A 19,869-nucleotide genomic window follows, 5' to 3' on the forward strand; every position below is an offset into this window, starting at 1 on the left:
CGGGGCCCCGCCCTGGAGCCAGGCCCGGGGAGGGTGCCCGAGGGCGAGCGTCTGGTGGCCGGGCCTTAGTCCATGGGGCCCGGCCGGGCACAGCCCGAAGAGGAGACATGGGCCAATCCTCCCGCAGGCCCACCACCCGCAGGAGGCGCCATAGGGGTCGGGTGCATTGTGTGCCGGGTGGCAGCCAGGAGCGGAGGCCCTGGCGGACTGACCCCCGGCTGCCAAGACTGGCAATAGGGACATGGAATGTCACCTCTCTGGTGGGGAAGGAGCCTGAGTTAGTGCGTGAGGTTGAGAGGTACCGGCTAGATATAGTCGGGCTCACCTCTACGCATGGCTTGGGCTCTGGAACCAGTCTCCTGGAGAGGGGCTGGACTCTGTCTCAGTCTGGAGTTGCCCCTGGTGAGAGGCGGCGAGCTGGGGTGGGTATTCTAATATCCCCTCGGCTTGCTGCCGGTACGTTGGGGTTTTTCCCGGTGGACGAGAGGGTTTGTTCCCTGCGCCTTAGGGTCGGGGAACGGGTCCTGACTGTCATCTGCGCTTATGCGCTGAGTGGCAGTTCAGAGTAGAGATGGCACGATACCACTTTTTTATGTCCGATACCGATACCGATATCATAAATTTGGATAGCTGCCGATACCGATATGAATCCGATATAGTGTGTTTTTTAATCAACAAAACGTTTTTTTTAATATCTTGCTGCATTTTGTATAAGTTTATACTCAAGTTTAAATAAATAACAACACTAAAGCTACTCTGTTATACCTGTATGTAAAAAATACACTGCGTCCAAAATATGTCATAGTTCAGCAACACTGATCAATCTAATAAAGTTAAACCTGCTCCATCCTCCCTATTCTGGTATTTTAAAGAGTACTTAGAAGAAATTTTAAGCAACCTAACTAATAGGGTTGCAAACTCCCAGCAAAAAAAAAAAAAAATAGGGAACCACCCTCCACCTCATGATGCTTAATCGATGTAATCAAATTTAATTTGATGCAGGGGGAAAATGCACAAAAATAAATTATTTTTCAAGAATAATTAAATAGATTCAACATTTTTCTTCAACAGAATTGCAGACTGCACAGATGGTATCTTCCCAAAGGAAAAAGTACTATAGCTTACTAGGGTATATTAGACTTAACAGTTACTATATACAGTAATGGACTTCTATATATTTTACACAAGATTAAAACTTTGGGTGTAAGAGTCAGATAATTATTTATTAAAAACTTGACATTTTAAATGAGAATAAGAAAGAAAAGTATGTCTTTGTGCCCCCTTTTCCCTGTTCATGCCCTATCGGCCCCCCTGGCTAAACTTTGCTAGATCCGCCCCTGCACAATTACCAGCCGTCAGCTACGTAGAAAAAGATCCTGGTGTAGAAAGTAATATTAAATAAATTCTAACAACAGCTTATCAAGCTTAAACGTGCTGCTGTTGTTCAGCCGCTGGTTTCCTCTTTCTGGTGAGAAGTGGGCCAAAAACTAAGAAGAGAGACGGACTCGCGACAGAAAAGCCGATCAGCTGATCATTAAGCTGTTTCACGATTGAAGCAGCAGGAGAGAGAGAGAGAGAGAGAGAGAGGCAGTCGCTCCAGGTATGGTTGTTAAGCTTAACGTGGGAACGCTTTACAGACATTCAGAGATGAACTTACACACTTGCTTTACTTCTCTCTGGGAAAACTTCCTCATAGATGAAATGCTGGTTTGCTAGCAAGGCTACAAATACACACAGCCGCTCTATCACGTGATGCATACTGCTGCTACGTGCTGCGGTTATGAGCCGAGTTACGCCGCGTAGCAAGTTTTGTGAGGTGCTTTTTTGATATTTAATGGATCGGATTACATTTTTTATTTCTCGCCGATATCCGATCCAGTAATTTGGGTCAGTATCGGACCGATACCGATACGTAATATCGGATCGGTCCATCTCTAGTTCAGAGTACCCAGCCTTCTTAGAGTCCCTGGGGGGGGGGGGGGGGGGGGGGGGGGGGGTGCTGGAAGGTGCTCCACCTGGAGACTCTGTTGTCCTGCTGGGGGACTTCAATGCTCACGTGGGTAACGACAGCGAGACCTGGAGGGGCGTGATTGGGAGGAACGGCCTCCCTGATCTGAACCCGAGTGGTGCTTTGTTATTGGACTTCTGTGCTAATCACAGTTTGGCCATAACGAACACCTTGTTCGAACATAAGAGTGTCCATAAGTGCACGTGGCACCAGGACGCTCTAGGCCGTAGGTCGATGATCGATTTTGTAATCGTATCACCAGACCTGCGACCATATGTTCTGGACACTCGGGTAAAGAGAGGGGCTGAGCTGTCAACTGATCACCACCTGGTGGTGAGTTGGATCAGGTGGCGGGGGAGGACGCTGGACAGACCTGGTGCACCTAAACGCGTAGTGAGGGTGTGCTGGGAACGACTAGCAGAGGCCCCAGTCCACGAGATCTTCAACGCCCACCTCCGGCAGAGCTTCAACAGCATTCCGAGGGAGGCGGGGGACATTGAGTCCGAATGGACCATGTTCAGCGTCGCCATTGCCGAAGCTGCTGCATTGAGCTGCGGCCGCAAGGTGGTTGGTGCCTGCCGTGGTGGTAATCCCCGAACCAAATGGTGGACACCAGAGGTGAAGGGAGTCGCCAGGCTGAAGAAGGAGTCCTATCGGGCTTGGTTAGCCTGTGGGACTCCAGAGGCAGCCGACAGGTATCGACAGGCCAAGCGGAATGCGGCTCGGGCAGTGGCTGAAGCAAAAACTCGGGTGTGGGAGGAGTTCGGAGAGGCCATGGAAAAAGACTTTCGGACTGCCTCGAAGAGATTCTGGCAAACCGTCAGGCGTCTCAGGAGGGGAAAGCGGTGCTCTGCCTGCACTGTGTATAGTGCTGGCGGAGCGCTGCTGACGTCGACTGAGAAAATTGTCAGGCGGTGGAAGGAATACTTCGAGGACCTCCTTAATCCCACTGACGCGTCTTCCGAGGAGGAAGCAAAGTCTGGGGATGAGGGGAATGACCCGCCAATTTCCGGGGGCGAGGTCACTGAGGCAGTTAAACAACTCCTTGGTGGCAGAGCCCCTGGTGTTGATGAGGTCCGCCCCGAGTTCCTGAAGGCTCTGGACGTTGTAGGGTTGTCTTGGTTGACACGCCTCTGCAATGTTGCGTGGAGATCAGGGGCAGTACCCCTGGCCTGGCAGACCGGGGTGGTGGTCCCCATCTTTAAGAAGGGGGACCGGAGGGTGTGTTCCAACTACAGGGGCATCACACTCCTCAGCCTCCCCGGGAAAGTCTATGCCAGGGTGCTGGAAAGGAGAGTTCGTTCGCTAGTCGAACCTCGGATACAGGAGGAACAATGCGGTTTTCGTCCTGGTCGCGGAACACTGGACCAGCTCTTCATCCTCTCGAGGATACTTGAGGGTGCATGGGAGTTTGCCCAACCAGTCTACATGTGTTTTGTGGACTTGGAGAAGGCATTCGACCGTGTCCCTCGGGGTGTCCTGTGGGAGGTGTTGCGGCAGTATGGGGTGTCTGGCCCATTGCTACGGGCCATTCGATCCCTATACAACCGTTGCAAGAGCTTGGTTCGCATTGCCGGCAATAAGTCGGACTCGTTCCTGGTGGGTGATGGGCTCCGCCAGGGCTGCCCTTTGTCACCGGTTCTGTTCATAATTTTTATGGACAGGATTTCTAGGCGCAGCCAAGTGGCGGAGGGCTTTCGCTTTGGTGGCCTCAGAATCTCATCTCTGATTTTTGCGGATGATGTGGTTCTGTTGGCTTCATCGGGTGAGGGCCTCCAGCTCGCACTGGAGCGGTTCGCAGCCGAGTGTGAAGCAGCAGGAATGAGGATCAGCACCTCCAAATCTGAGGCCATGGTTCTCAGCCGGAAAAGGGTGGAGTGCCCACTCCGGGTCGGGGATGAGTTCCTGCCCCAAGTGGAGGAGTTCAAGTATCTCGGGGTCTTGTTCGCGAGTGATTGGAGAAGGGAGCCGGAGATCGACAGACGGATTGGGGCTGCAGCTGCAGTAATGTGGACGCTGCACCGGTCCGTCGTGGTGAAGAGGGAGCTGAGTGTAAAAGCGAGGCTCTCAATTTACCGGTCGATCTACGTCCCTACCCTCACCTATGGCCACGAGCTGTGGGTAGTGACCGAAAGAACGAGATCGCGGATACAAGCGGCGGAAATGAGCTTCCTCCGAAGGGTGGCTGGCCTCTCCCTTAGAGATAGGGTGAGAAGTTTGGCCATCCGGGAGGGGCTCAGAGTAGAGCCGCTGCTGCTCCACATCGAAAGGAGCCAGCTGAGGTGGTTCGGGCATCTGACAAGGATGCCCCCGGGGCGCCTCCTGGGTGAGGTGTTCCAGGCATGTCCCACCGGGAGGAGGCCCCGGGGCAGACCCAGGACACGCTGGAGAGATTATATCTCTCGGCTGGCCTGGGAACGCCTTGGTATTCCCCCGGATAAGCTGGAGGAGGTGGCTGGGGAGAGGGAGGTCTGGGCCTCTTTGCTTAGGCTGCTGCCCCCGCGACCCGGCCTCGGATAAAGCGGAGGAAGATGGATGGATGGATGGAAATTATTATTTATTATTATTATATCCTGATACATAAAACCTTAGATCTGACAGAGGGTGTAATTTTTTTCTCACATGACTGTGCCAGCATTGTTCCGCTCAAAGACAATGCAGCTCCTAGTTTGTTTTTTTTCTCTTTATGTGCAGTCTAAGCCTGTGTAAATAGCAGACAAAAGGCACAAAGAAAGATACAGTGGAGTCTGCATATTAATGAGGCCAATGACGTGCCTAATGCCAAGAGAAGACAACAACAACACTCTAAAAGATCAACACACTATACAGCAGACTGAACAATACAAGCACCTAAAACCATGGGCATATGATGTGACAATCAATTAATACGAGATTAAAAAAAGGAAATCTTTCTTCAGTCTTGAGTTTGACACGTGGATCGTGTATTTAAAGCAGCGCTGTCTTAAAAGAATTCAGTCATTTGTTCCAATTTACCAGTATTATGCAGTTTATCACACCCCACTTCCAGGAGAGGAAAATGCATTCATTATTAAACACGACCCTGCGGCAATCAAACGTCACTATTGTTAGCAGTAATTAACAAGGCAGCTACCTTTAGGACAACAGTTTAATAAAGAAACAGAAAGCAGTCGAGTTTGAAGCGCGCTCTGACTGCCGGGAACAAATTCATAACAAGTCTTCCTGTAAAGCTCAAACAAGATAAACTGATGCAGTGTATATAGTTGCATGTTACTGTCAGTTTCAGAATCTGAGCAAATTGAACATTCATCCCAGGGGGAATATAAATATCACATCAAAGAATCAGATCCTTTTTATTAAGAATATGTACACTGCCAGCTGACAAAGGCATCAATTCTCCCCTGATAGACCCGAGCCAGGGTGGATTTTTGATTTAAAAATGTGATTTTATATGAAACTCAGCAGTCAGGTGTTTCCCCTGAAACTACCTGCTGAGTTTTGACAGGATGAGGAAAATGAGAACTAACCTGTGCTTTGTTGTTTTCCCCTTCTTTTCTTTTTCAACTTTCCTGTTATTTTCCTTTTTCGTTAACCTTTCGGTTTTATACATGTTTTATTCTTGGAACAGCTGCTACATTGGATCTTGAAGCTGGACTTTGATAAAGCAATAGTTCAGCTTTGCACTCTGTAACCACAGCCTGAGCTTTGACTCATTGCCATTGATGTGATTTCAAGGTTAAACATTATATCAGCCCCCACCAGCCCCTCAACCTCGTCCTTTCTACAAAGATTTGTACCATGGACTCTCAGTTTGTCACGATAGACTGTTCTAATCAATCACCCGGATTGTCTCTGCGACACCTAGGACATCTTCAAATAATGAGATGGGGATTCATCGGTAAATGAAAGTGTCACATCATTGTGACAAAATGGGTATCATCTTTGCCTTTTATCGGTGAACAAATAAATGTCTATTTCTTGTTCAACCTTTCACGTTCTTTGACAGACTTGATGGTGTCGTGACTGTCCCAGCAAGAACAAGTGGACAAGCTGTAATTGCTGTCTTCATGGCAGCTACTTAATTACAGTCCATCAATGTTTATAGCTGTCTATAATTTCTAATCTTTTGCTCATTAAGAGATTAAACAGCTGAGAATGTGTGAGGGTTTTTTTTTTTTTTAATTCATATCAGCACAAAAGTGTTTAAGATGGAAAATGAGATCTATCCATGTGTTTTCTTAACCACTGCGAGTGAGGGCAGGTGTGTCATAGTACAAAGGGTGGGGTCCAACCTGGACAGTCTATAACAGGGCTAGTCAGGGGCTGTGAAACAAAGAGACAGACAAACTTTGACTAATTAACCCAACAAGCATATCTTTGGACTGGGGTAGGAAGAGTTCCTCCAACCCCAACCTAGAAGCCATGCACTCATAGTCACATGCACACTTGACTCCACCAGCCCAGAACCTGCTTGCTGCTGTTACTTACATATCCGTGTCTCCCTTGTAGAGAAAGTACAAAAGAGGATGCCCTTAGCATGACAGCTGCCACGAGCCAAGTAATTAGATGATCTACAGGTAAACAGTATGTCGTCTAAGTGTGCATTTTACTCCAGTGCTTGAATTGCAGCATTGTTGAAAAAATTCAGCGATGCAATGAAGCATTAAGACTTTCTTTAACTAATAGGGCCGTGTATCTACAAACCCTTGTTTGTTCCTTTCAAGTCTGAGCAAACTAAGAAATATATTCAGATTTAAACTCATCATAGGTCGATGATGAACGAATACCTGGGACTAACAAGGTTTAGTCCTGAACTATTCAGGACTTTATATTTTCTGCAAAACAAAAAAATTAGTAGATGCCAATTTTTGTGATAGATGTTTATGATTGCTTGTACCCTTTAATAATTACCACCTGGTCCCTATAATTATACTGATATTGAACACAGTAGCTTGTGAATCTGACAGCAAGGCAGCGAGGCAATAATCACTAAAAGCACAGATGGGAGGTGTGGAGTACAAATTAATAGCTTTGCTTAAAAGGTTACTCTGCGTCTACATGTTATGTCTAAATAATTATTCCTAATACTACTACTAATAAAAATTAAAATGAAAAAAGAACACAACGCTATTTATAAGTGCAGTGCATTTGTCGAGATAGCTTTTTATCTCCAAATTTCCTTAACTCTGACTCATCAACAATGAGAGGTAGCCCTAAACCTTAAATTAAAACTAAAGAAAACCAAAGAATCTTTCTTTTTTGTTATTATTTATTATTAATACTATTTTTATATACACATATATGTCATATACACACATGTTGTATATATGACATTTTTGTGAGTAAAAACTGGATTCAACACATATTAATACAGTCATACTTGAGCTAACTTTATCATCTAATCAGACACAAGTTCCCTTTACTTTATATGTATCTTTAGTACTGTATGCCCTCACAAAGCCCTGCGTTAACTGAGTTTCTGGGCTCTTGGAGGCAGCAGAAAACCTAGCAGTCTGGTTGTAAGCACAACACAGACATATTATTACCTTTCAAATCGAGTCATTGTAGTTTAAAGTAACACAACGTGGCTTAACTCAGTTTGGTTTAAAAGCTGATGAGTTTTTAAAAAGTGTTTTCAGTTGGGTTTTTAATGACGTCTGATTTCAGTGAGATCCTCGTGTGAAGCAGCAGACAGTTCAACAACTTAGAAGTAACTACTTGTCAGTGGTTTTATCTGGACCTCGTGACAGCCGGGAGCATCTGGTCAGCAGACCTCACTGATTTCATGAGAGTGTGCAAAGTAACAAGATCACAGAGTTTAGGAGGTGCTTACTAATTTAATGGGTGAAAAAAAAATGAATCAATTCAAAATCTTAAGCTTGCTTGGAGCCAAAAAGTGAGCATAGACTAATTGTAATAATAAGCTTTAAACAATAAACTACACAATCTAGACAGTTTTTCAGTTAACTGTATATCTTTGGAGATTCTGCAGATTTCATTTGAAGACTATACGGCTCCACAATATTGAACTTTAATTATAAATGCATTGTTGTGGCAGTGGAAAGCCTGTGCTGTTGACCTTGCACGACCATTAGGAGCTGCCCACGCACAATAAGTTCTGTGGGTGGAAGGAGAGGAATCAATAAAGAGGAATACAGTGTTTATATTGCTTTCTCCTCCAATGACATTATAGGTTTCTGTGACATTTTTCCTTTTGCAGCTACTTGGTTTAACAAGCATCGCAACTTGTCTGGCGATGCCAGCTGTAAAGCATGAAATGTCAAGATGTCTCATTAAAAAAAATTAGATTACGTCTCTCTGCCCTGGGGTTTTTATCTATCATTAGAATTAGGCCCAAAATAGAGGTCCATCCAGTATGGTACATTTTGTTTTGCAGAGTGGATTTAGAGTACCCGCCCACCCTGCAGTTCCAGTGCATGTACAAACAGGGTCACAGGAAAAGCCTGTGATTTGTGTTTCGGGAGCTCAGCGAAAATCACGCATGCAAGTTCTGGCGCTTTGAACATGTCTGAGCAATTTTTCTTCTGCTGACATCATATCTGATGACATCTGGAGTGTGATGAGGAAGAAATCCTTCATTTGTGTGCTCAGATTTCTGTTCGGGGTATTGAACAGGTGGTTTTTTTTTCCAAGGAGCCGGCCTGTTCTCCTTATTGGCCACACTGTGCACACAAACGCGTAAGTCTCTGATGGTTTCCCTCAGGCCTGCTGAATCTCACATAGAGCAGACAGTAATGAGAAAAAGGATAACTGTGTTCCATCAACAGCTGAGCCCTGCAGCTCCTGTCAGCATTAAATGCACATATATAGCCTCTGGCCATGCAGTTGCTAAGGAAGTGCTGGTATCCAAGCAGAAGTTGGCAGGGAAACATCCCCAAAGTTGATTCAAGAGATTGGATGCCGCTGGAGATGATTTCAAGCTACATCCATATTTCATTTATGTATACGACTTCTCTGAAGCCAAAGGAGGAAAATTACCTGGACATCTGTAGGAAGGCTGCAATGTAAAGTGTATCAGATCCAAAAGAAACTCTGCGAACGTCATTATTGGCACACAGGACATTAAAACAACAACCAGAGTGGTTGGATATGACAGTCGTTAGACTTATGGCCCCGTATTCAAATGTTATAAACAGGTTTTCACATCAAACTTGGTCAACGAGGTCCCAAACTGGCCGAAGAGAGAGAAGACGCAAAGCAAAAAAAAAACAGTGACCACCGTGATGTTGTTTCCACACCTGACTGCTGCTCTCCACTCAAAACCAGTCAAGCAGGCTATAGCTGACAAGCCACCAAAGTACACTGTAAAACATCAGAGAGCAATTTAAAGCAGTTCTTCATTCTAAATGTATCACAGCAGATCCACAGATCTTCTGCAGCAAGTGATTGTATCCCAGACATTAAATTACTATTTAATCAAGGAATTGAGAGGCGCAGTAGAAGCAGAACAGCGACTCATGGGTGCAAAATGCTGCTACGGTAAGAGGGTCATGCATTTTCTCAAAAACTCGATGCCTATCCTGGCCCAATATGTGACATAAAAGCAGCAAAGACATTCAAATTCACACTCACAGACTTTCTGTTAAGTCCATGAGGGCCAAGGGCTTTCAAATTGTCAAGTGCATGAGGGCTCTCTGGCAGGTATCTTGTATCCCTTTGCCTCCCTTTCCGTGGAGTGAATTTGGACATTTTGAGAAAGGGAAAAAGGAAAATGAAAGCTGAAAGCTGAAAGAGCATTATTACAAATCAGAATCCAGCACAATAATAGTTTTTATTTTGTTTATCTTTTTTTAATTATAGTGATATTAGGTGTAATCGGAATTAAAATTGGAGCAATTTTACAGTATAATTGTTTATAGAACTGCCAACGATTAAAATTTCTGCTGGCTCTGCCCCAGTATGTAAGTTTTAAGAAGCTTTTCCCCCAACATTATATTATTACAGCTTTATTAACAGCTTAACGTTCACCTACATCTTTACTCCAATAGCAAGTGGATATAATTCCCACCAGATATTAGCTGAACTGTTGTATAGCGCATCAGTGCAACAGTTTGATTGGCTCATTTCTCTTTCAGATGATTGGCTCTTTGAGGGCAGGGGTAGCATATCTTTGGAGACTTCTTACAGGATCCTTTTAGTCTCTTACTTGTAATGTCTCTACTTTAATGTTGGTTCAAATGAACTCATTTGAATATGAGTGATGGTACTGATGTAGTGATGCTTGAGTCTGATTGTCTTATGCACAAAGTGAATGTGTTTGGGGTGGAGGGGGGTAACATAAGATTGTAAAGGTTAGGACTAACTGTTCTACTTTTGTACAGGCCACAACACCTAAGTCCACAAATCATCATTAATTTTTAAAACCCTTCTATGTCCCATGGTTCCATTTTCCAAGACTCCCAGACCAGAAAATGTGTCTGGCTCAACCAGTAACCACAGAGCTCCATACTTCTGCAAAGCATCATGGGGATCTGACTGGCTTCAGCGGCTTCATTGTAAACCTGTTTGAATTAAGTATGTCAAAACATACGCAGACTGTGTGGCACACGCACAGGACTACAGAGTAGAAAGTGCATGTTGTATCTAAGCTAGAACAAACAGCCCATGTCAAACGAAGAAGGAGAGAAATTCAGTGTGACAGACAAATGGATCTTTCCCTGCCAGTGAATCAGATTTCTGGAGGAGGGGATGCAGCGGTGGCTTGCCTGGCCTACTTTCCTCCATTCATCAGCCAGTTCATCCTCCTGGGAAGACTGGAGGTACGGTATATGAAGGGAGTTCAGCCACGCTTGGCCTGCCACCACGAGACAGCAAAGAAATGGCTGCACTCATCAAGCAAGAGGGGATGGGTAAAGGTAAAAAATGGACCGCTCGCTCCTCTTTTCCATCTTTACACTCTCCATTTGCACTCACCCCGTGGCCCTATAAGCCTCGTGTGTGGCTTCTTTTTTTCCCCTTTCCGCTTGGTTAAGTTCAGGCCCTCCAGATGTTTCTGCTGTGTGCATTCCTGAATGAAGAGGTGTATAAAGTATCTGGTTAGACTGGCATATAACTCTATGGTATTCCCCCTCACACCCCCTCATATCCTCGGGCTCCTGTCACAGACTGGGATACAGCAGGTAGACATCCATAATTATTAAGGTGGAGGAAGGCATCGCGCTAGATTGCCTACAGGTGTTTTTAATGCTAAGGAATGCACACGCAGAGGGAGAAACATAATCCAGAGCAGTCTCAATACAGTGAGCCTTAAAGATACTTTCAAAGCTTTCTAATTCCAGATTTACCCTGCTAATGCTCTGATTTCCTTCTTTATTCCTCTTCCCACGGATTTGTCCAATTACTCCTCTAAACAGCGCTGGGGGCTTGTTGCTAGGTTACCACCAGGTAACACACACGCAGTCACCACAGAGTTGTTAAGATGAAGGTGTTTCCAAATAAAGATGATTCCTTAGCTTCTGGCTTAAGAGTGAAACCGACACGTCTACTGTCACCTTCCTCTAACCCTTCTCCATCAGCTTGGTGAACGTGACAGATGTAGACAGGCTCACTAAGCCAGATGGAGCCGCATGAATTCACACATGATTTCATGTGAAAGCACACTGATTTTAAATGGTGTCGCAGACAAAGTCATAGAGGGGAAATTTGTTTGCCACTCTCTTCACAAGTACTGCTTCAGCTTAAATCCCATATATTTCACATATATATGATCATTTTTCCTCTCTGGGCAAATGCATGCCTAAATTCAATCTGGAAAACCAAATTATGACTCAAACAATACAATGGAAAATTAAAGACAGCAAGCTCATTCAGTGCAGTGGCATTGCAACTTGAATGTGTGTTACACAGCCCTGATCCAAAAGATGAGTCTACTCTCTGCCTCACAGCTTGAGCCCCGTCCTGGAGTCTTAGAGGGGGCAGAAAAGCTGGGACACATGCCACGTCCCCCCTGGGCATTGGCTGATGCCCCCTGACAGATTGAGGCTGCAAAGATGTGTTCACATTTGTGTACTGTGTGCGCTTAAGGGTCTTACATTAATCAGAATTGATTGACAAACTGCGCAGTTTGGGACAAGTAAAGCTCTGTTTGTTCAAGTAAATAACATGTAAAAAAATTGATCTGTCATAAAAATCTATGGCTGGACTGCTCTGTTTACAGTAATGTGCAAGAGTCACCCTTGATTTCATTATATTTTGCAAGGGAAATGAAAAATAGGTGCAGTGATTTACTGAAACGTGTGCTATCTAGGTATGCTTTTACTGCATTGGCAGTGTGTTTGGCATCACTGCCATGTTGAAAAATGAAGCTGTTGGCAGTCAGATGCTTTCCAGATGGTATTAGCTAACGGATCAGAATCTCATTATAGTTTTCTGTGTTCATAATTCCATCAATTTTGACAAGATCCCCAACATCACTGTTAGAAATGCAGTCCCGAACCATGACAGAGCCTCGACCGTGTTTTACAGATGGGTCTAGACACTCACTGTTGTACCTCTCTGCTGACCACCTCCATACAATTTCACATTCTACCCATAAGATCTGTTGCCACTGAAAGTCCAGTTCTTGCATAATTTGGCATACCTTTGGCATAGACATTTATACAATCTTAACTGTTTTTGCACCTAGAGGCGTCATGTCGTGCTAGCCAAAAAACAATGCAGGTTTAAAGATTCTTTATGGTTGCCCTTAGTTTTCAGACCCACACGCTGTGTCCATCTTTTATACAATTTAATTCTGCTTCATTTAATTTGCACTGCAAGAAAGTCAATCCTGTGTGTTTCAGGGACCAAAGTAACACAGATATAAGATATGAGGTAACACTGAAAGAATCAGACAGTTATCAGTATATCTAACTTTGGAGCAAGCATTATGTCACTAATAAGGTAAAAATCCAAATATCACCTTTAGCTCACTGAACAGTGTTACACTGCAATGTAAAATACTCTAAAAGCTATAAGTAATGCTAATTATGTTTGTTAATTCAGGGCTAAATAGTGCCTTGCTAACGCATAACTGACATTAGCTTTCTTACAACTAAGTAGACACAGAGCTCTAGCCAGTAGCACTTCAGCTGACCGATGCATATAATGGGGCTAAATGCGTTCTGCTCCAGAAGGTGTGGCCAGGCTCCTCTGTGTTTTAAATGTAAACTTACGGTGTTAGCATGAAAGCTCCATGGATGTTGGTAGTAGTTTTTAGCCAGCTGTTTCCATCTGCTTTCAGTCTTTAAGATAAGTTGGATAGATAGATTTGTTTATTTCAAACATACGGAATATATTAACCATGCATCTGCATATAAGTAACTCCTAAAAGGAGTAGGAAGAAGTACAAACCTATGTGATCCTACCCCTCCAAGTTATTGGCCCCTTGACTCTAGCTACATATTTAGCCAACCTCTAAAACACAAACAATTACCCTATTGATTAGCTGATCGATATAAACAAATTGTCACTCTCTATGTATTGATTAATGGCTGAAATGATTGTTCAAGCAGAAACATTCACAGATTTTCCGGCTTTAAAATGTGCTGCTGAAGTGTAGGAGCATTATTTTCTCCCTCCAGTGGCTACACACTGGTGATATTTCATCCTTTGCTCATAAGGACTTGAAATTTGCATGCTGCAAAACATTTAAAGAGAAAACAAGACAGCATTGCATTAACACAAAATGCGGTAAATTAAATTACTCCTATGCCGTTGCTGGGGAAATTCCTTCAGACTCCATCCCCCGTGTGTGCTTATGCATGTCTCTGTGTGTACATAACAATGAGCCCCACTTTGTGTGAGCTTGTGAAGCATGGACATGGCCTGTTTAATGAGATAGCATGTGTTATGATGCTATGTGTGTGAAATTGAAGTGCCGGCAGTGTAAATTGAATTAAACGGGTATGTGTGCGATAAGGAAGTGCATGTGAGGAGCTGCCTATAGGCTGAGATAGTTCTGCCTGCGAGTGTCAGCATGTGTATCTTATGTGATTAACATGGACACACAAATAAATTTTACTTTCAGCTGCATGGATGGAGGAGAAACAGAGTAATGAAGTCTGCTTTCAATCCAAATTCTAAACAGTTTAACATGCACATGACTTAGCTGGAAACTCTCAGCAATGATAAACAAATAAATGGTTAATTGCACCAGTTTCCATCTGAAGCACCTTAAATATGACTTGGAGTTTCGAGAACAAATAACTTCCTGGATTTTCTTTTGTATTGGGGGATAAAATGTCACTCTAAGCCATTACAATACGACTTAGGCCATCAAATAAAGGTCAAAACCCGAGACTGTAATCCAATTTTGTGGCTGTGTATTGACTGTGACTGACGTGCTGCATCATGTGGACAACAGATCAGTACATTCGTTGATCAATCACTGATTAGCTAAGAAAAGAACAAATAATCACTCAACTGAACCGTGTCAGAGCTTAAAGAGTGCACATCTCCCATCGCTAGTGAACCATGTGAGCGCTCAGATGGGAGTGGGGCTGTTTAGTCAGTGATTCACTTCAGCTTTTCTTTACTCTGAGCCCTCTGAAAATACCCAAGGAGCCAAAAGGAAAATACCTCACAGCTGTTCTCTCTGCAGCCAAATCATTCCAGATATACCTCTCTTTACTCGCCCTATGCCTGAACCCCGACGAGCTATTGAATCCAGCCTTTCCATAAGCTAATCTTTGCCCTCCTCCAAACTTCACATTAAGTCGCTGGATGTCTTTTCTTTTCTTTTTTTTTTTGTTGCTGTTGTTGTTTTTAACATTAGAAATACACTTAAAATAATAGACGTGTCCCGAGAGCCAATGAGCAAAGAGTCAGGAGACTGGGGGTTGGAGGTATCACATATGCCAGTGGGAATGTCAGTGTCATGACCTTAGAGGAGTGGGCAAAAAAGATCAGTCTCCGGAGCGCTTATCTTGCTCTCCATCTGTAGTAGATTTGGTGACACGAGGAGCACAGAGGGATAGAAAACACTTCAAGCTCACCCCCCCACGCCCCCAAACCTGGAACAAAAGCACTCGTCTTGTTTTCTGGCTGGTGAGAGAGTCACACAGCATGAATAATTAACAAGGGACAAACAATAACTATCAGCTGCCTATCTGTAAGTTGTTGCTTATCTGTGACTGTCATCAACAGTGCTTCCAAGGAACCCATACTCGTTAGTCTCATAAAGATAATATTTCTGTATGCCTTGGGGTATTCACTAGAAGCAGTACATTGTTCTGTGCTATGGAATTTTGTTAGTTTCCCCCAAAGTGTTGATGGCATTCAATTCAGTTTTATTTATATAGCACCAGATCACAACAGCAGCAATCTCAAGATGCTATATAGTATAAGATAAAAAAGATAAAAACCCTGTAATGTTAGATAGGGAACCACAGAGTCCCTCATCTGTGCAAACAAGACACTGAGCGGATGGTTTTCCTTTACAAGAGATTATTGCAAACATTATGATCATTTTATCCAGCAACCCGGCAACTTTATAAGCCATTTCTCTGCTAACCAGAAGCTGCAGAAATTATCATTTGAATCATGCCTAGTGCTGCAACTTATTTTCAATACAGATAAGTGTGTAAATTATCTTTCCCACACCCAGTTTGCATTTATATTTTATTTATTTTTAAACTATGAGACACAGAGAAGATTCCTTGCATTTCCCCCTCCTATTTAAAGACTTTAACAATTAATTACCCATTAAAAATTATGATTTTCTTTAGATTGACTAGGCCTAATCAGTTATTGAACTCAGCAGCTCCAATTCTGAGTTCAATAAAGGTTGAATACGATTTAAAAGAGATCCAGAGTTCCCAAAGTTTGGAAACCAGGTAGAAACAACTTAGTGGAGACAAAATCTAAGCAGGGGGTCGGAGTCTGGGGCCGTTATTACAGTTGATTACACTTGTGTTTGGTGGTATTTGAATGAATGTGTGACTAATGAACTTATTATTAATTATTATTAAATATTAATTATTATTATTATTATTAAAATACTTGGGGGGAGGGCATATTTGGCGATATATATTACACCACCCACCTGTTCTTACATCTAATTTTGACAGATTGATGCTTTCCATTAAGCTGGTAAACGCACGTTTCTGCTGCGTTTTGCCACACACGCACAAACAACACGGTGAGCGTAAACTCGAGGCGTGTATGTGGTCCGGAGTCTCCGCCCTCCGGAGCAGAGCAGGCAGCTGTATGAGCCGCTCAGCTTTCAGTGAGTTCAGAAAACTGTTTGCATACCAATCTTCCCCCAAACACTGCGTGCGGGTCTAAATTGGGATCGCCGATCTCGTAGTGGTGGATCTTTTTTCACAGTTGGACGCCGTTGGGCACGTTTCACTCCAGTGGACATCCCAGCTGATTCCGCCTTTCCTTTTTTTCTTTTCTTTTCTTTTTGGTTTTGTTTCACCTGAATACGTAGGTTGCAATCAGTAGTAGCAGCTCTCAGAAATAGGCTGTGAGTAGCAGCGAAAACAGCGTGTCACAGCCAGAGGTTTCGGCACTGAGGTAAGAAACTGCTCTTCAGAAGTGTCTCCAACTCAAATGTTACGCACCGAGGCAAAAGATTTCAAAGAGAATTTCGTGACTGCCTCGTTGAACCGAGTCATTATTTTCAACAGCGTGTCTAATTGTCTAATGGGTGGTGGTGTGAGGGGTGTTGTTGTGTGCGCACTGTTTGATTTCTGCAGAAGCTACTTTGTTGCGGAGAGTTTAATTTTCACATCAAACAAGGAGCAGAAACGAAATGCCTCGCAAGAAGTGACACGAGCAGGAGTGCGCTTGTTAATTGTTTAAGTCGTTTATTGGGTTGTTAAAACCTCTTTATCCACGGGTCAGATCTCTCTTTCGTCTTTTAGAGATGCAAAAAAAATTGCATCGATGCATATCTACATTCTTTGAAAGTAGTTTAATCTTTTCATTTAATTGTGGGTTAGAGTGTGAGAAACCTGACAGCAGGGGCAGTCCAGAGCGACGTCTGTCAGTCTCCAAGCTGGCTTACTTCCCACGGGGGTCCAGCTAAAAACCGGGCAGGCTGTCTGCAGAGACGTATGGAGCCACCAAATGGATGTCTCTCATGGCGCTACCTTCGTTGTAGGGCAGGAGTTCACTGTCAGTTCGCGTTAATCAGAGGGATGCATCATCCAAAACCACCTCCTCCATGTCTCTGTCTGTCAGAGCTCCTCTGGACCAGACATGAAATACTCAGAGGCTGAAAGGGCAAAGACAGCACTCTTAAGAAAGTCCCGTGCTTGTGGCTTTTCCTAGTAAACTTGGGCTGTTTTTGTTTTTAAACTGATAAATTGGGTAGAGTGAAAAGTTGACGTTCTAACTCACTCAGTAAGCCAGTGAGAAACTCAAAACATCTGTCACTGAGTGTAACAGCTGGGAATCGGGTTATAATCAGATTTTGCCCAAGGAGGTTGGCTCCAAGGGACCCATTAACACGCTCACCGGTGTGTCCAGGTGAGCGTGGTCTGCTGGGCTCTCTCGCCTCAAGTTAAAGTCACTGCCGGGCCCACGTCTCCCCGAGGCTGGTACAGTGTGTCAGGAGAAAGCAGAATCATATCACGCCCCAGCAGCTTGGACAGACTGACAAATCAGCTTCTGTCTTGATAAATGAGCTGAGCTCCACTATACCGCTGCCTCATGTGAAGATTTCTCTCTCTCCGTCTCTCTTTCTGCTGCCTGCTCTTTGTTCCACCTTATTTATTTTCTTTATTGTCATTTTCTCCCCCCTACAAATCAGATGAATGTGAGCTGGTGGCTGGAGAAGAAGCACAGAAACTGGGAACAGAGGCGTGTTTGTTCACCATGTTGCGGATGAACATTTGCCTTGTCAAAAAAAAAGACAGAAAAAAAGAGGAGGAGGAGGAGGAAGGGGGGGAAAAGAAACAGTAGTATTGATGCTTTTGGAGCAGCAGCCAACACGGATGACTAAACTCCGCCTGAAGCCTTTCTCTCCTCAGCTTGCTTCACATGAGTGTTGGAAAATAGAAATTGTTTTTTTTGCTCAGCGATGTTTCCAATACAAGTACAAATGTCAGCAATGGGCTTTGTAAACCTACAGTGTAATTTATACGGGGAATAAAGGTTAGCGGCAACAATGCAGACTCCGGAGGACAGCAATTAAATGGGAACATGTTTGAGTAGACTCAAGTCTCCGGCGTGCCCGGCTGATATTTATTCCACCTACAGACAGAGAACACCTGGTGTGAGACTTGCCACCGGTGATCAGTGCGCTCGTTTTAATAGTGCCTCTGATAATGTGTTGCTCTTAATCACACGTTTATGCGCCGGCGCTGAAGTGAACAGCAAAAACACATTAATAGGAGAGAGAAGGCGAGATGGAAAGAGGGAGAGGAAGTGTGGTGAGTTCACTGCTCCTGTGTCATTCAGTCCTTGGCAGAGATGGGGAAGTGTGAATTGTAGTGTATGGCAGCTCCCGCTGTGAAGACGGGGTGACTGACTTGATGCCGCCTGGCCTGGCAGTGCATCGCTCATTAAAGGCCTGAAATTAATCAGTCTGCGGTTCCACATGGTTGGGTGCCTCTGATTTCTCTCCGTCCCCTCCTGTTTCACTCTTTCTCTCTTTCTGTAATATCAGCTGATGTGCATGCAAATGACGGGGTGGGGAGGCTGATCACCGACCCTGAGTTTACATTCCTGATTCACTATGCCTCACCATAACCTCCTTCCATCTTCTCTTTTTCTCTCCGTCTGTTGCATCTAATCTATTTTTCCTTCTTCATCTCGTTCCCATCCTTTCTCATCTTACCTTTCTTCGTTCTGCCCTTATACAGTTTGCAGTACACGTCTGTATATTGATGAGTTCAGAGCAGCGGAGGCACAGGGAAAATGAGGCTGGGTCATCACTCTACACTCGCTTTCCCCTGTATCAGCCTCACTACAGCAGCAGTGGTCCGTAGAGATCCCGGAACTAAATGGAGTATCTATTGGCTCAATGAGAAAATTGCTTTTTTTCGATTGCTAGAGGACCCTTCATTTAATGTGTGTGATGCAGAGGCCCCGGCCTGTAATGGGTTCGGCATCTTTGTTGTCGAGAGACAGGAGAAAATGAAATTTGCTTTTCAGCTGGCAGAAATAATTTACTTTCTGAAAGGTGTATTTTTCATCAGCTGTTTAAAAGCAGCGAAGGTGCGTGTTGGTGTACGGGCCACGTCTGCGCTGAATGTCCAAACCGGCGTGTTTTGATGTTGTCTGCTGAGGGCAGTTTTTCCGCTGGAAGTTTGATCATAACACAGCTCTGCTAAAATATAAAGCCGAGGTGGAAAACTTTGCTCCTCCGTGAAAGCAAAGCGCAGCAAAGCTCGGTAGAAAAATGAGCGTACGAGGTCAGTGAAGCCCGAACTTCCTCTCGCCGAGGACGCCTGAAACTGTGGCAGGCCAAAACAAGCATGTTGAGATCACAAGTGTCTGATGAGACATTGTGGAGAGTGAAGAAGCAAGCACAAACAACAGCTCTTATCTTGTCCGGCGATGATGCACGATAAATGGTACTTTCATCCACACTTCAATATGAATTTACACAATAACCTCCTCAGATGAGGCTGCACTTAATTAGAATAGGAAAAATGTTATTCTCTTTAAATGTGCCAGGCACAGCAACATTTAACCTTGTTCTTACCAGGTTATTTACATTCTTGATTGAACTATACTTAGCTTTCATAAGGAAGTGAACAGCTAATATGTACCATCTTTAAAAAGCCAAATCTTTTTTGCAGTATTGACCAGCGGTATTGCACATTCTTGGGTTTTCTAGGGTTTAGCTACCCTCCCCATCATCTTCAACCTTCATCCGTTCACGCTTCCATTTTCTGTTTTGTTCTTGGGTATTAGTCGCTGGGGAA

General features: G+C 44.2%; 1 protein-coding gene across 1 annotated transcript in view; it reads left to right on the plus strand.

Annotated features, from left to right (window-relative positions):
• The first annotated feature begins 16,173 nt into the window (after positions 1-16,173).
• Positions 16,174-19,869, plus strand: part of tspan18b (tetraspanin 18b) — a 35,429-nt gene continuing 31,733 nt past the window's right edge. Inside the window, exon 1 of the mRNA XM_085166775.1 lies at positions 16,174-16,507. The gene's annotated coding sequence lies outside the window, so the exon portion shown is untranslated. The remainder of the gene's footprint in view (positions 16,508-19,869) is intronic.

The sequence above is a fragment of the Neolamprologus multifasciatus genome, chromosome 7 (assembly GCF_963576455.1).
Source record: "Neolamprologus multifasciatus chromosome 7, fNeoMul1.2, whole genome shotgun sequence".
Classification (NCBI taxonomy): domain Eukaryota; kingdom Metazoa; phylum Chordata; class Actinopteri; order Cichliformes; family Cichlidae; genus Neolamprologus; species Neolamprologus multifasciatus.